Below are 17,150 nucleotides of genomic sequence, written 5' to 3' on the forward strand. Positions count from 1 at the left end.
AAGTGTCTGAGGTGGATAAAAGATGACTGGTTATATTAGTCAGTGTAAAGTAAAAGCTCTACTATCTACTTTTTTGCATTGTTTATACCAAAGGATCTATGTATTAATGCTAAGGATATTGGATTTGTTGTAGTGTTTGCCTCTTCTCAGCATCTTCTTTGCTTCGCTATGTACTGACTGCCCCTACCTCAAGAGCACTGGTTCATGCAGTGCACACTTAGGCAAAGGAAAACAAGACTTATTTTTCCTTGGCTGACTGTGGCTTTCTTTTGTTTAGATATTCTTATTTCAAAGATGGGCTGGAATCATTCTTCTGTCAAAAAAGGTAGTGGTAGCCATATAGAAAAACTAAGCCTTAAAATTACATGGATATTCTTAAAACTAGGGAGGAAGTGTCACCTTGCTAAATTTCACAGTCTTCTACAAGGCATGGGACCACTTTAAAAAAGTCATCATAATCTTTTTTCTTCCCCTCCAAAATAAGCAAAGGTCCCTTTTTTAACCACTTCTCTCAAAAACAGCCAGACTGTTCTCAGCAGAGCTTACAAAACAAGCGGCTGTTTAGTTTGAGACACCAAACCCATGTGGAAAACCAGCTAAAAACTCAGGTGAGGTTCATAAACTAGTAAGATCACATGATCTAATGCTACAGTAATGACTTTTCAAGGGCAGGAACTGGTGGAATAGTTAAGATTTCAAAATATAAATTGCTGGACACTGTTGGCATTAGGGGAATCAGTGGAGGGTAGATACCATGCCCAGCTTCCATGATTTTGCCTTTTGTGAGTCAAGGACTCCTCCTTTTTTTTCTGAGATTATGACATAATTAATATTCTGCTGATAGATGCAGCTCTCTACAATCAAACCTAAATAATCTGCAGAGGTGTGCACCGCACATAGCAGTTTGTGTTGGTGTATTAACAATACTTCTGTGTATACTTCCATGTATTATACCTGCTTACTAGTAATGGCATGTTGTAATTAGCCTCCCTGGGAATCTTAATTCCAGAAGCAAAGTCATTAATTTCAGCTCATCTTTTTCCCAGTGTACACACGTGTACACACACACACATACACAAATAGAATGTTCAGCTGTCGGAACTGTGTGTCTGAGTTCACACACACAACACTTCACAACTGTTTTGAGAGCCTTTCTAATAAAACATAGAATAACCATTAAGTTCAGGAACAAGATCAACTAGTGTTTCTGAGCTGCTCTTTAACTTCTCACCCTGTAACTTATCTAGTCATTTTTAAAATGACCGTAGTGTGTGTCTGTCTCGCTAAGGTTATACAGGATTTCTCATGGATACCAGTGTATAAGCAGCTCTTTGTCCCAGTCACTGTGAATTTCTTCAGAGCAGCTATGGAATCCCCATGTACCAAGCAAAGGCTGATGCACTGTAGCTAATGGATTTCTCCCTACCATACTGATAGCTTTTATATTCAGGCTGCATGTGATGAAAGTCACGCCACGTCCTGTCTTTGAGCTCAATTCCCTCTTCAACCTACTTTCTCAGTCTGTACTTGTGAGAGATCAATTTCCCTGCTGTCTTCTGGCAGATTAAAACTCTGTGATTAATATGTAAATTATTTTTGTTCTTTTTATTAGCATTATGTGAATTATGTTTAACCTATTGGTGTTCTCCATATTTCTAAACATGTCATACTCATCCATTTCAAGGATGTAGGGTATTTGCTGGCAGAATAATCAAATCCGTACCACTGTGTAATAAGAATAAGTGAAGGGAAGGATGTGATTATGAGACTGGGGTGAACTATCATGGCTTCAGTCTTGCAAAAATATTTTCCTAGATTTGGCAGTGCAATGCAAGGTCTTCCTTTGCATTTCCCAAGCAGCCCTTGGGAAGTAGCCTGCTGTTGTCATTGCAGCTGTTTCATGGATGGTTCCAGTTGTTCTGTTATTTATTTTGTAATCTCTTCCCCAACAGTCAAGGCAGCCTAGGGAGACAAACACAACTCTGAATTTCTAGGGAAAAACATAAGGTAGACACTGGCAACAGGGTAGAGTGTCTTTGTGTTAGAATCAGGGGGAAGGCCAACAGGGCAGATGTGTAGCAGGAGTCTACTATAGGCCACCCACCCAGGACAGAGAGGTGGATGAAATATTCTATAGGCACTTAGGAGAAATCTCACGATCGCTTGCCCTTGTTCCTGTGGGAGACTTTAACTTCCCAGACATCTGCTGGAAATACAACACAGCACAGCGGGACCAGTCCTGGAGATTCCTGGAATGTGTAGGAGATAACTTCCTGATGCAGCTGGTGAGAGAACCAACCAGAGAAGGTGCCCTGCTGGATCTCCTCTTTGTGAACAGAGAAGGACTGGTGGATGATGTGGCGGTTGGACGCTGACTAGGGCACAGCGATCATGAAATAATAGAGTTCTCTGTTCTTAGAGAGACCGGGAGAGGGGGAAGCAGAACTGACAACCTGGACTTCCAAAGGGCTGACTTTGTCTTGTTTAAGCACCTGCTAGAGAGGATCCCTTGTGAGACGATCCTGAAGGGTATAGGGGTCCAGGAAGGCTGGGCACTCTTTAAGAAGGAAGTGTTAATGGCTCAGGAACAGGCTGTCCCCAGGTGCTGTAAGAGAAGCCGGTGACAGAGAAGACCATCCTGTCTGAACAGGGAGATTTGGCTGGAACTCAGGGAGAAAAGGAGAGTTTACAGCCTTTGGAAGAAGGGGCTGGCCACTCACAATGATTACAAAGACACTGTGAGGCTATACAGGGCAGAAATCAGGAGGTCTAAAGCCCAGCTGGAAATTACCCTGGCTTCAGCAATCAAGGACAACAAGAAATGTTTCTATAAGTATGTCAGTAACAAAAGAAAGACCAGGGAGAGCCTCCATCCCCTGCTAGACGCAGGAGGAAACATGGTAACAAGTGATGGGGAGAAGGCTGAGGTGCTTAATGCCTTCTTTGCCTCAGTCTTTAATAACAAGACTAGTTGTATTGAGAGAATCCAGCCTCCTCAGCCAGAGGACAGAGACTGGGAGAACGACACCCCCACAATCCAGGAGACAGTCAGTGACCTACTGCATCACATAGACACACACAAGTCTATGGGACCAGATGGGATACACCCGAGGGTGCTGAAGGAGCTGGCTGGGGTGCTCGCCAAGCCGCTTTCCATCATTTCCAGCAGTCCTGGCTGACCAGGGAGGTCCCGACAGATTGGAAACTGGCCAATGTGACGCCCATCTATAAGAAGGGTCGGAAGGATGATCCAGGAAATTACAGGTCTGTCAGCTCGACGTCGGTGCCCGGGAAGATGATGGAGCAGCTCATCCTGAGTACCATCACACAACACATGCGGGACAACCAGATGATGAGGCCCAGTCAGCATGGGTTTATGAAAGGCAGGTCCTGCTTGACAAACCTGATCTCCTTCTACGACAGGGCGACCTGCTTATTGGATGAGGGAAAAGCTGTGGATGTAGTTTACCTTGACTTCAGTAAGGCCTTTGACACCGTTTCCCACAGCATTCTCCTGGCAAAACTGGCTGCTCGCGGCTTGGATGGGCACACGCTTTGCTGGGTAAAAAACTGGCTGGATGGCCGGGCCCAAAGAGTTGTGGTGAACGGAGTTAAATCTGGTTGGCGGCCGGTCACGAGTGGTGTCCCCCAGGGCTCGGTTTTGGGGCCACTCCTGTTTAACATCTTTATTGATGATCTAGACGAGGGGATCGAGTGCACCCTCAGTAAATTTGCAGATGACACCAAGTTGGGTGGGAATGTTGATCTGCTCGAGGGTAGGGAGGCTCTGCAGAGAGACCTGGACAGGCTGGAGCGATGGGCTCAGGCCAACTGTAGAAGTTTCAATAAGGCCAAATGCCGGGTGCTGCACTTGGGCCACAACAACCCCCAGCAGCGCTACAGGCTTGGGGAGGAGTGGCTGGAGAGCTGCCAGTCAGAGAGGGACCTGGGGGTGTTGATTGACAGCCGGCTGAACATGAGCCAGCAGTGTGCCCAGGTGGCCAAGAAGGCCAATGGCATCCTGGCTTGCATCAGAAATAGCGTGGCCAGCAGGGACAGGGGAGTGATCTTACCCCTGTACTCAGCACTGGTGAGGCTGCACCTCGATTACTGTGTTCAGTTTTGGGCCCCTCACTACAAAAAGGACATTGAATGACTCGAGCGTGTCCAGAGAAGGGCAACGAAGCTGGTGAAGGGTCTGGAGCACATGTTGTACGAGGAGCGGCTGAGGGAACTGGGGTTGTTTACTGTGGAGAAGAGGAGGCTGAGGGGAGACCTCATCGCCCTCTACAACTACCTGAAAGGAGGTTGCAGAGAGCTGGGGATGAGTCTCTTTAACCAAGTAACAAGTGATAGGACAAGAGGTAATGGTCTCAAATTGCACCAGGGAAGGATTAGACTGGATATTAGGAAGTATTTCTTTACAGAACAGGTCGTTAGGTGTTGGAATGGGCTGCCCAGGGAGGTGGTGGATTCCCCATCCCTGGAAGTGTTCAAGAGGCGGATTGACATAGCACTTAGGGATATGGTGTAGCTGGGATCTCTCAGTGCTAGGTTAATGGTTGGACTAGGTGATCTTCAAGGTCCTTTCCAACCTAGATGATTCTGTGATTCTGTAACTTGTTTCTCCTCCACTGTTCCCCTCAGTGCCTCCCCTGTCTCTCGTTTTAGCTAATCCTCTCTCTGCCCAAATCATTAGCTAGAAGAAAATGGTCAAGCAACACATGCTGTGTCTCTGTGATGAGCCCACGCTTGATGTCACTGCCCAGGACCCACCCAGAAGATAGAACTGACCATTCTGCATCAGACCAAAGGGAGCCCTACCCTGGATTAAGGATTTTCTTGGCAGCAGATGCGGACAGAGGGAAATAACCACATTCAGTATAAGTACCCCCATCTGAGTTAGTCATTTAGGTTCCCTCTGGACAAAAAAATTCACCCATGTGAATGTTTGATTCACCTACCCTACAACAAATGCTTAAAAGAGGGCTAATGAATTGCTCCCCAAAATGTGCCTGTTTCTCTCAATGAAGCATGAAGGGAGCTTGGGTGAGTAGGTCAGCTGTCCACATCTCAATTATTGGTGTCTGAAGTCAGGCAACATAACTTCCACTCACACAATGTTTTAAGACAAAACTTTAGGTTTTCTCAGGACTCAATCATGAGGGAGGCAATAAAGAAAGGAAGAACAGACTATTATTCAAGTAAAAACAGCAAATGCATGAAAAAAATTGGAATTAACATCTTTGCTATGATCATGCTGATTATTCTATTTACGCTCTCTGCAATCTTGTGTTTTTCTTAAGTATTTAATGTGTAGGTTTTGGAGGCATGGGCTGCATACTGCTGTGTTTATGCACTGACAGAGCCAACAGAGGTTCATTTTTATTGGTCTTCTTTTAGGGCTCATGGAATGTGTATCTTTTATTCCAGCAAGCTACTCTGCAGAGAGGGTTGTTATCCAATAAACAAACACAGCCTGGAAGGAATAAGGTTTTCCAATGATGTTTCTCTGCTGAAGCTATTTTTAGGCATTCTGGTCTATGCATAGAGAATATATAATGGCCCATCTCTGTTTAAGACACTTGTCTTCATGATGAAAGGCAGGAGGGATAATTCAAGCCTGGTGTCTGGTTTCTATTAATTGAATTAAAAATAATGAGCTAAAATATTGTGTTTCAGCGCTCCCTGAAGCATCAATCCACATATGCAAAGCTGTCTAGGTGCTGAAGTTTAAGAAATACATATAAAGAAAACTCACAGGAAAAAAACCCCACAAACAACAAATCAACAACAACTACAAACCGACAAGAAAAGAAGAATTAAAAACTGGCCTGAGTAGAAGCTGAAAAGATGCTGCTGTCACCAGTAAGTAGGAAGTGGTGTAGCATTTACATAGGAAAGCTTTTTCTAATCCTGGTTTTAGCACTGAGACAAGTCTTCCATGAAAATGATGGGCAAAAACTTTGAATGAAGGATAACTCTTGGTTGTTCCTTGTTAATCTCTTTTTCTCATATACAGGAGAATGGGACAAACCGAAAACCACAGGTCACTGTGAGAGCCACTGCAACACTTAAACCACTGTGCTATTGCAACTAGTATAAAAATAGGAAGTTAATAAATTATTTTCATTGTATTAAAAATAATAATGTATTTTTTTCAGCTCCTGTCAATTATTTTTTTCTTAGAGTAATCTTGGAATATGAAAGGCATATTTCAGTTTCTCAGTTCTGGCAAAGATCTGGGAAACAAATTATGAAAATCAAAGAGATCAAGCACTACTTGGAAAACATGGTCTGTCTGGCTTCCCTGCAGAAGTACTTTGCGGCAGCCACCTCTGAAGTGTGTTTGACATGATGTGTAAGATATAGCAGCTTTGCTCTAATTCCACAAAATAGACATAGGGAAAAATACTTGGCTACAACATGTTGCAGGCCAACCAATAAAAAGAAAGTCAGTCCTTGAAATGTATTCTGAGAAGATGGTCCTATGGCCGAGGATTTTTATTTTAACTTGCTCCAAGACAGCAAAGCCAAGTATTTCCTCTTACATCTAGTTTCCTGAATTAACAATCACCAGAGGCTTTTGAAGGAGCATGAGTCAGTGGTTTCACTTGAGGGCACCAGACACATTCAAAGTAGAAATGAAGGCAAACTGTCTTTTTAATATGCTTTGGGGATAAATACAAACTAAAAGGAAAATTCATGCTTATCCAGCCATCAGCTTCAAAATGAACTATAAACAAGAAATGTCAGACTTTACACTCTTCAACTTTATTCTGAATCTTTAATATTAGCATGTGCATCACAGTTGTGTCTGTACAGGCACACACACATAAATAAATATATAAAATATGCACTTCATGTATATATGCGTACATGTGTGTGTAAAAATTTGAAGTTTTTATAAACTGCACTGATCACTTTTGGCATGCTAACTTATAAATAATCCTCACTGAGTCTCGAAGATTCCACCTAAAGCATTCATTGCATTTCCTTTGAATTAGCATGAATGCATAAAGAGGCCTGGAAATCTAAATGAGTAAATGATCACTTGCCAATAAATGATGACTCTCTTGTGATCTATGACAACTGTATGAAACTAATGTAAGACCAAAGAAATGTTACTTGAGATGGAAATAAATAAAGAAAAAGCTTCATGCAGACTGCAAACTGCTTCATAAGGGTGGTGCTCCTAAAATCTGTCTACACTTTTACAAAATAATCCTATTAACATAGCACATCTGTAATACAACTTCCAGGACTTTAAGCTAATGCAATCAGAGATAGAAACAGTATTTCATCCAGCTCAAATCTCTAAATCTGCTTGTTGTCTAGAAAAGTACGGATGCCACATAATATTTATAGTCTATGCCACACTAGTAACAAGAGTTAATTATATCTTATTATTGCTGAGTGGTGAATCCTTTGATTGTGATAAAATATTAAGCAAGCTATTAAAAAGGAAATAATGGCTTATAGTAATCTTATCTACTTTAATGCTTTGCAGTGGCTCTAAAGCTATCCACTTCCCATCTATCAGTGAGCCTGGTGATTACTTACCAATAGCAATTGAGCTGCAAAATTCTTCCTGGGGATGAATAAAAACTTGTGGAGACCTGATGATTCACATCAACCTATTTACTGTGGTCAGCTGGTGGGTTTTCAGACACATGGCTCATTGTGGCCAACACTGTGGTTACAAGGAGGGAAAAGGGAAAAGGAGGTGTGCAGGAACATGTGCCACACAGATGGCAGATTTTAAGCTTCAGCCAATAATGAGTCGATACTATTGGCAAGGAACTTAAGCGTGTGCTTAATTTCAAGCAAATGAGTAGCATACTTCAGCCCAACCCATGATGTTATTGGAAAGCCCCATAAGCATCTGAGTATTCCCAGTCATCTTGGCAGAATTTCTTTTCATTTTCTGTATTTTCTTCATATATACTTTCTTTACACAGCCTTTATCTCTTAAACTTAAGCAAGTAAGCAAAAGTTTTGTGAAACAAACACCTCTGCGGTTGGATGTCCCATGCACTAATTATTGTTAATTTGTCAGCCTAGTGAATACCTTCGTTGCCACTCAACATGCACTTGAATTTACAGGCCTGTTCCAGTTTTTAGGAGAGTCTGGGCAGCCTTGTTCTTCCTTTCACTGTAACACACTCCCTCTTTCTATATAAACATATATAGTTTCATAAATTATTTTCTCCAATTATTTAGAAGAACCTTTTTTTATACTTCAAAATGTCAGATGTGAAAGCCTGAGGGAAATTGCCCAGTGAAGATAAGTATATTTTTGAACCCCCTGTTTTTAAAGATGCTGGTATTCTGCTCTGACAATGGTTCCTGGGCATCTGTATGAGTCACGCTTTCAAGTCACTAATGATTTTCTAAATTAATCTGATATAAATAAATTCCCCATTATTGTTAACCATGAGTATCTCTTTTCCACATGACTGGATTTCGATGGGGAAAAAAATGTCCATTGAGAAGTAACCACCACAGAAAAATGTTCATCTATGAGAATTACCATTTCTTTCTGTTCTTCTTATAATCTCTCCTGTGTGATACAGTACTCCTAGTCATGCCTCATTTTGGAAGAACAAGCCTCCAGTGAAATGGAAGAGTCAAGTTGGCTGACAGAAATACTTTTTTGCCATCCCTTTTTTGCTTCCCTACATGGCTGCAGACGCAGGCTGCTCTGAGAAGGGCCAGTGCATGGATATAAAGAAGCAGAGAGGAAAGCAGAAGACCCAGTGACTAATCAGTGCTAGGCAGGTCCCTCACTGCAACGTTAAGACAGCATGGGCTGCTTCTCTTCCTAGCACAAACGGTTGGGTGGTGAGCGTGTATGTTGTTGGCACTGGCTTCATGCATGAAGCTTTCATATTTCTATAGCTTTGCAGTTCCACCTGTCCTTCAGAAAAGATGTGTGTTGGTTGTCTTAGTAGTTTCCTAAACAAACCCAATGTGTTCAGAAGAATTCCCTTCATGGAGCAGCTGGGGCTCACAGGCTCAGGGCAGAGATTACAGCCCTGCCCTCCATAAGCAGCCCAGGAGTGCAACCTGGGGAAGGAACAGGCAAGGGCAGATAAACCACAGATACACTCCAAGGAAGCTCAAAAATCACAAACAGGTAATAAACTGGTAAGTTTGTCACTATAATCAAATACCCTTGATTTACACAGAGGACACCTTTCCAGGGCTCTGGCTGCTGGGGTACTCAGAAACTGAATGCATTGAAAGTAAAAGAAAACTCTAAATGGAAGAAATATTTTTAAAAAAATTACACTCTTATGAATGCATTTAGTAACATTAATTACAAGTGACTAAGCAAAGTATATACAATCTTTTTTGCTAATACCCAACACATTCTCTATTGCATATAAAATTTCATTCCATATTTTTTGCAAAGGGACTGGAAAAATCATAATATTTCTTTTGCTTGTTTCCTACGGCAAAAGAGTTCCTCTTTTCTCTCCTTCTTTCCATTGTAGGTAGACTCTCATTCCCTAGAGGATGTAAAAGCTAAGATACCATCATGAATATGTTATAAATTCCACCTCAGGACATGTTCTACTTCTAGAAAAAGAGTTATAATGAGAAATGTTTCTTCAAATAAAAGTGCATGTCATTTCATTTTAGAGGTCCTCGGAGTTTTGAACAGATGTATGAACTGGGGAAGTGCTGAGGCATAAAGCATCCTAAACGCCTCTTCTGTGAGGGCTTGTGTGAGGTGGACCTGTGGGTGTGGACGGGGAAGCAATCGCCAGAAAACAGCAGGTTAAAAAGAGGAAACATGTGGGCTGAGGAGGGTGTGAAAGTCCTGAACACTGATAGTCCTGCTGAATCTGTGAGAGCTGAGAAACCTGGGACATCCAGAGTCACCTGACAGTGTCCAAGGCTACCCCACACACTGGCTGCGTGGCTCAGTCCACCTCCATGAAGGTGTCACCTCATATGTGCAGGCAAAGACCATATATACAGCTGATGCAAGTAGAAAGACCTGGAGGGGTTGCTTGAACACCCAGCCAGAACCATGGCATGTCAGGATCATCCCCTGGTCCTGAGTAAAGTGCTGGGCTGATACCTCCCCACTCGTGCCCCAGCCATGTAGTTGCACATGGGGGTGTCATCCATGAGAGGGGGGTAAAAGTTGAGCGTGCTTCCTGAATAGGTGCCTATTATTAATAGTAATAACTTGGATTGCATTATTGATAACAGTTTCATTGGCAAAAGGTATTCTACAACAATTCATTGGGTTTTGTCTCCCCTGACTTGATGCCTAGGAAGGACAACAAAAGAGCAGTGCACACAGTGCCCATATAGGTACTTCACTGTGCCCCGATAAACTCCTCCACTAGGGTCCACATCCCTCCCTTGACACCAGGAAGGAGCCCCAGGATCACATATAAAATTGTTGGCAGACCTAAGAACAAAAGCAGTTTAGAGGTGCTTTAGTAATATTCCTTTTTTTCCTGCTGAAGATAGATGGGTGAGTGGGGAGGAGAACTGAACTTTAAGATGAGCAAAACCTACATTTTAAATTTGGCACTAAATTTATACCTTAACATGAGGCTTTCTCAGGCAGAGATCCAGTGCTGAACTCAAACAAAAATATAGGTGCTTACTGGCGCTTAGCAATATCCCACCGTGTATGAGCAAATGACAAGAAAGAGCCCCAGCTCCAGGGGACTTGCAAAATAAACAGACAAGACAGAGCGATCCTGGCAGGGAAACCATAGCAAGCAGGGAAAGATTTGCTCAAGATCACAAACATGGCAGGTCCTTTGCAGGGCAAGTGCACTGACCCCAACTCCAGGGCCATACCCAGTAAAATGTACTTCCCCGTCTCTGTAACTTTATGACAAATAGGTTCACCAGCATTTCTTCTTTATTTCTACCTTATCTTCATCTGACTTTATTTCAAATTAAATAAGAAAAGGAAAAGGGGGAGAATTTGAGTGTTCAAACAAAATTATCTTTTAAAGTAGTCCTAGACACCAGAGGCTGGAGCCACCACTAGTTATGGACTATAACACAGCATTTCATTCATGGAAATGGAAAATGGAAATCCTCAAAAGTATCTGAATAAGAGCCAAAAGTTATCCAGTTTTGTCTTCCTATTTTGGTGTGGGTCATATAAATTATAATTCCTGTTTCTTCAAGGGAGAATAACGGTAGTGAAAAAAAGCATTCATGCACAGGACTTCTATTTATAATGAATGTGTTTTAATGCGAAATCTGCCTACAGCTTTGGGGTACACTCACTTGCAAATACATTGGGACAGCTTCTGTGATGGCTTTCCTGAAGACCCCAGTTGAAACATGTATCATTCATGATTCACCATCTGCAATTGAAATCTTATTTATTCCCTCTTTATAATTTCATTTACTTGTATGTATGGGAGCTTAAATCACTCTTTTCCTGCTTAGGCAAAACATAATGCATATGAAAACCTAATCAAAAAGATGGCAGCAGCCTAAAACTATTGTGCTGTGTAAAACACGAACAGTCAAAGTGTAAAAATGAAGAGGTGTGGTAGAAACCATAACACCCACAGAGAACGGGTGGTAGGTTTATTCTGGGTAACAGTTGTTCATGGCTTAGCTGCCTTGGCAAGAGATTGCTTAAGCAATGCTCAGATAAAAGCATGGTCTTGACATCACTATCTTTAAGGATATCCAGAACTTATACTCAAGAACTTGCTTAATACTCATCGCTGTATGGGTTAATTGCCAGAAAAAAAAAGAGGCTCAAAATATTTAGCTGCTCTGGGGTATCTGCAGCTGTCATTCCCCAGCAGATTCCATGAGGGTGTTAGTTCTCAAGGAGTGATCTCCCCACAGGTTTCAGAATTTCCCCTTTTCACACTTTGTCCCCCCTTCATGGGCACATATGTCTCACTTCCAGCCCCCTAGACTTCTGCAGAGCCTGTTCTGTAATTCAGTAATCACCATCCTCTTTGGCCTTGGCAAACTCAGCACTTGAAGCCAGGGGGAGAGCTCCTTGCCATCTCTCAGTCCCCAGCCAGCTCCAGATGCTCCCAAACTACTGTGTTCGTCCCCTACTCCAATGCCTCTTAAAAGACCTTGGACTTGAAGTATGACCAGGACCAGCCCACTCCTACCCTCACACAAATACAAAAACAACTGGGCATTGGGTGCAGGGAGAGAAGGGAAGATGGGGAGGGGACAGTCAAAGACCAGCTGGCTGTTCGCTCCCATCCTTCCCCAAGTAGGTGCTACCTGGCTCCAGAAAGAGATTTACTACTCCAAAGGGAATCAGATCTGCGAAAAATATGGCTTCTGGTATGTAGTTAAAGGACAAACTTCTTTGCACTTATTTGGAACAGCAGTAGTTTTTTCCTGGTATTTATAACAAGGTAGGATGTAGCAGCACCTGGTCTTTCCTTGTCTAGCTCCTGCTTTCATGTGGGCTTGTATTATACTAAAAATGATCCAGACATGATTTCTGAATCTCAACCTGTTCGTCTGAGGAGTTTTAATTTCCCAACCAAGACAAGAAGCTTAAAAACTGATATCCCAGAGGGAAATTGGCTGAAAATTACAAAACTACAGTCTGTGCTAAAAGAAAGCCACCTACAGAGAAATATATCAGCACTGAACATATGTTTAAAATTGACTTTTAAAATAGATGTAACTGGGGATTAACTACTATCACTGTACTGGCAACTCAGCGCCAGTGTCTGCAAAGAGAGCGTGGGGATTTTAATCAACTCATTCATTCATGTCAAATCTTTGTAGCTTATGTCAAAAAAAAAAAAAAAAAATTAAACTCTTCCATGTGTCCCTAAATGCCCCTGACAGCTGACTATGATTTGATCAAAACACCTCTTCTTCTGAGTGCAACTTCCTCTTCCTTTGAAAATGAACAGTTTTAAAGCATCAGACCTCCTCTAACTTATTTCCATTGCCTTTTTAAAAGAAAAGCTTAACTGAACTCATTAGCTAAATTAGTTTCTGATTTTGTTCCTGTATGCTGAAATAAATCAATGCATACAATGAAATTAAAATGACAGCATTAAACATTGATACGCTTAAATATTGATGCTCTGGCTGAGGAGGATTTATGTTCTGTGCTTTATAACTTAGACTCTTCTTTGGTGAGCAAAGCATTTATTACAGACAGAACCTACTCAATCAACTGCTCAGGACTTTTGACACTCAGTGGAAAACACCCACAGAATCACTGATTAGTCCTTTTGCACGAGCACTGACTATTCGGAAGGAGACAATTGGGTGAGGATTCGTGGCAGAAGAACATTTATTGTAAGCGGGATTTGCAAAGGAATGTAAAGAAAGGAGTCTATCATCTAAGTTTCCTGTGGGAGTCAATGGGGATCTGACAATTTCATCTCATAGGGAAAGAAAAAAAAAAAAAGAGAGAGATTTGGAAGAAATGCTGTTTGTGGTTATGTGGATTTAGTCTCTCCAGCCATCAGGGCAGCTAATGAGCCAAGGTCTTGTAACTGCAGGAGTTTTGCCAGTTCAGTTGTGCATGGCAGGAATCACATCGGACGCAGGTGAGAGACTGGCATAAGCCTTATGTACCCCTCCAGCTTGCCTGTGCAGGGACTACCAGTGCAGTTACACCATAGGCAAAAACACTGCTGTAGAAAAGGGCTCATATTCAGCTCTGTAACATATTTTAGGGAAGTCAGTTCCTCAAATGACTTTCTGTTGTAGCAAGGAAACCATCATAGTTTCCTCACTGTAGCAAAATGATGGGTGAGGTAGGTTACTCTGAACATACAGACACTTCAGAATGAATGTATATGGCTTTACTGTCCTCATCCAGAGGTAAGTGGAAAACTCAGTGTGATTCTATTACTTCTAATACTAAATATTGCCCCCTGAAGTGCATGACCAAGTGACACATACATAGACATGCCAAGATTTGAGATACAGTACTTTGCAGTAAAGTGATCAAATTGCCAGGACATCAGTCTGCACAGGCTGTATAACATCTCAATCCCCATGATTAGTGTCTTTTACTGCAAGAAGTACAATATTTGGTGCCTAATGCATTCCTCTGCTTTTGTTATGCTTACCAACATTGATAGTGACTCACAGTAAAACAAAGGTAACACTTGACATCCTTCACAAACTCCCACTCATCAATTAGAGACCATAAAGCTTCAACATTTCTATGTGGAAATCAGTGAGTTTGAATGCTGGCTTGCGTGGCTAATGCACAGCCTTCAGCACATAATCGGCTCAGTGCGAATAAGTTAGAAGGGTTCGGATATGGCCAATCGTGCTCAGGCAGCAGCTTATTCTAGAAAGCTGCTATTTTTGGAACAGCTGAACCATATATAGACTTAACAGGTCACCTCCAAAATGAGTCTCATTACTGCAATTCCCAAACGCCCATGGACGGTGCTTGTGCAGGAGGACAGTGAAAAGATCATATCAAAGCTGGCCATGATGATGTGGGAAATCTCCATGTCTGGATAACTCTTGCACAGAGGCTGAGGTGGTGGACCTGCTTTCCCATGCAGTGCCTCGGTGTAGGCTGAATTGGCTGTATGCTGTCAGGTACATCCCTCTGAGCAAGGCTGATGGAGGGTGGTTAAACCATACTGGCTGCCCTTCCAGAGGAGACGTGGACACAGCAAGAAAGGCAGAGCACAGGTGAGACATTTTCCTCATGTCCTCTGCAAGGAAAAGAAATATAATAGGTGAGAAATCTGGGCTCAGGAGGACAAGAAGTGCCTTAAACTTGCAAGATGTGAGTTAAGAGAAGAAGGAGAGAGCAGTGTGACAGGAACAGAGTGCATGTTTTCATAGCTGGGGGAAGAGACTGGGTTAACTGTTGAAAAACCAAGAGTTCAGGACACCAGCTGCATATGAGACAGGGAGATTCTCTGCCTCCAAAGGGAAACCACATGGGTGCCTGCTGCTGTGCAGGTGTTGGTGTCCGAAGCTCCATGTCCAGCAAGCCTGGATACACTCAAGAGCACTGACAGAGCGTCTCAGAGCCAATCCAGCCCCTGGTGGTGGCTTCTGATGTGGGCACAGGGCTGACAGAGCTGCCTTGCTTTGCCTGGCATGTACTGAGCCACATCCTGTGCGTTCACATGATGGTTTTGCTCTGCAGCAGATGGGAGCAGGGTAGAGGAGGGTTTCTACATCTGCAATGCAAGAACATTTCTGACACTTCTCAGCAGTGTCCCAGCAGATGTTTTGCCCATGGTGGCATGAGCTGTGCTGGCAGAGGGTCTGGGGCTAGAGGTCAGTGGCTGTCTTTGTGAGGTCTCAGGTGAGGAGTTCACCCTCTTAGGAGGAGTTAGTCACTCTCACTTTTGTGCTCTTCTATTTGCTGGCTGAGTCTGAGATGAAATGCAAGTTTGTGTGGGAAATCATTGCCAAAATCATGGTGCCACAGTCACGAGTGGTGTCCCCCAGGGCTCGGTTTTGGGGCCACTCGTTTAACATCTTTATTGATGATCTAGACAAGGGGATCAAGTGCACCCTCAGTAAATTTGCAGACGACACCAAGTTGGGTGGGAGTGTTGATCTACTCGAGGGTAGGGAGGCTCTGCAGAGAGATCTGGACAGGCTGGAGCGATGGGCTCAGGGCAACTGTAGGAGTTTGAATAAGGCCAAATGCCCGGTGCTGCACTTGGGCTACAACAACCCCCAGCAATGCTACAGGCTTGGGGAGGAGTGGCTGGAGAGCTGCCAGTCAGAGAGGGACCTGGGGGTGTTGATTGACAGCCGGCTGAACATGAGCCAGCATTGTGCCCAGGTGGCCAAGAAAGCCAATGGTATCATGACTTGTATCAGAAATAGCGTGGCCAGCAGGAACAGGGGAGTGATCTTACCCCTGTACTCGGCACTGGTGAGGCTGCACCTCGATTACTGTGTTCAGTTTTGGGCCCCTCACTACAAAAAGGACATTGAATGACTCGAGCGTGTCCAGAGAAGGGCAACGAAGCTGGTGAAGGGTCTGGAGCACAGGTCTTATGAGGAGCGGCTGAGGGAACTGGGGTTGTTTAGTGTGGAGAAGAGGAGGTTGAGGGGAGACCTCATCGCCCTCTACAACTACCTGAAAGGAGGTTGCAGAGAGATGGGGATGAGTCTCTTGAACCAAGTAACAAGCAATAGAACAAGAGGTAATGGCCTCAAGTTGCACCAGGGAAGGTTTAGACTGGATATTAGGAAGTATTTCTTTACAGAACGGGTTGTTAGGCGTTGGAATGGGTTGCCCAGGGCAGTGATGGATTCGCCATCCCTGGAGGTGTTTTAAGAGTCAGGTTGACATAGCGCTTAGGGATGTGGTGTAGTTGGGAACTCTCAGTGTGAGGTTAATGGTTGGACTAGGTGATCTTCAAGGTCTTTTCCAACCTAGATGATTCTGTGATTCTGTGAAAATCCAGCTGCATCGCTGCCAGGCATTTGGAGTTTGCCTTTACCCCACCTGTAGGCCTCTTTGCACAGCCCAGCACCATGTCTTGCCCAGCACCATACCCTGATAGCCAGTACCCTCATAAAGCCTTAAAAACCAGTCTGCATTTCTGCGCCCATCCTCCAAGAGTTTCTCGTGCCTCCTGCTTTTTCCCAGAGGCCAAGCTGAGAGGAGCTTTGGCACAGTGCTGCTGGTAGAGAGCGAGCTGGCAGGGCACAGATCTGCAAAATCAGGCTTCCTGTAGAAAGATGTGTTGATCCCTCAACTGTGTGACAGCCAGAACATGGCTGTTTTCCAGGACACCACCTAAAGGCCAACATCTGGCTAGCAGGACTGCGGCTCAGCAGATACCACCCGGGCAAATGGAGCTGTTGGCTGGAGCTGGCTGTGAAGGCATGGAAGAGCAGCTGATGGCCTGCCACAGCCTTCAGGCCTCAGAAACACATCCAGGCATGTGCCTGCTGAGGTGAAACTGCTCCCTATCCTCACAAGAATGAAATCTCATGGGTTGCCTCTATGGGAGGAATTTCACGGAGCAGCCTGGTGCTTTTTGTCTCAGTGCAACCAGGTGACATCAGTCTAATCCCCTGTGGGGATGGGATCCTAATTCCTGCCCCCAGGCTCCAGCTCTGCCACACTGAGAACAAAGTCTCCACATCGGTGTCATGTCTTCCTGCTGTCTCCTCCCTCATTCCTTGCTGTACAGCAGCCT

Source organism: Strix uralensis, chromosome 5, assembly GCF_047716275.1.
Source record: "Strix uralensis isolate ZFMK-TIS-50842 chromosome 5, bStrUra1, whole genome shotgun sequence".
Taxonomy (NCBI): domain Eukaryota; kingdom Metazoa; phylum Chordata; class Aves; order Strigiformes; family Strigidae; genus Strix; species Strix uralensis.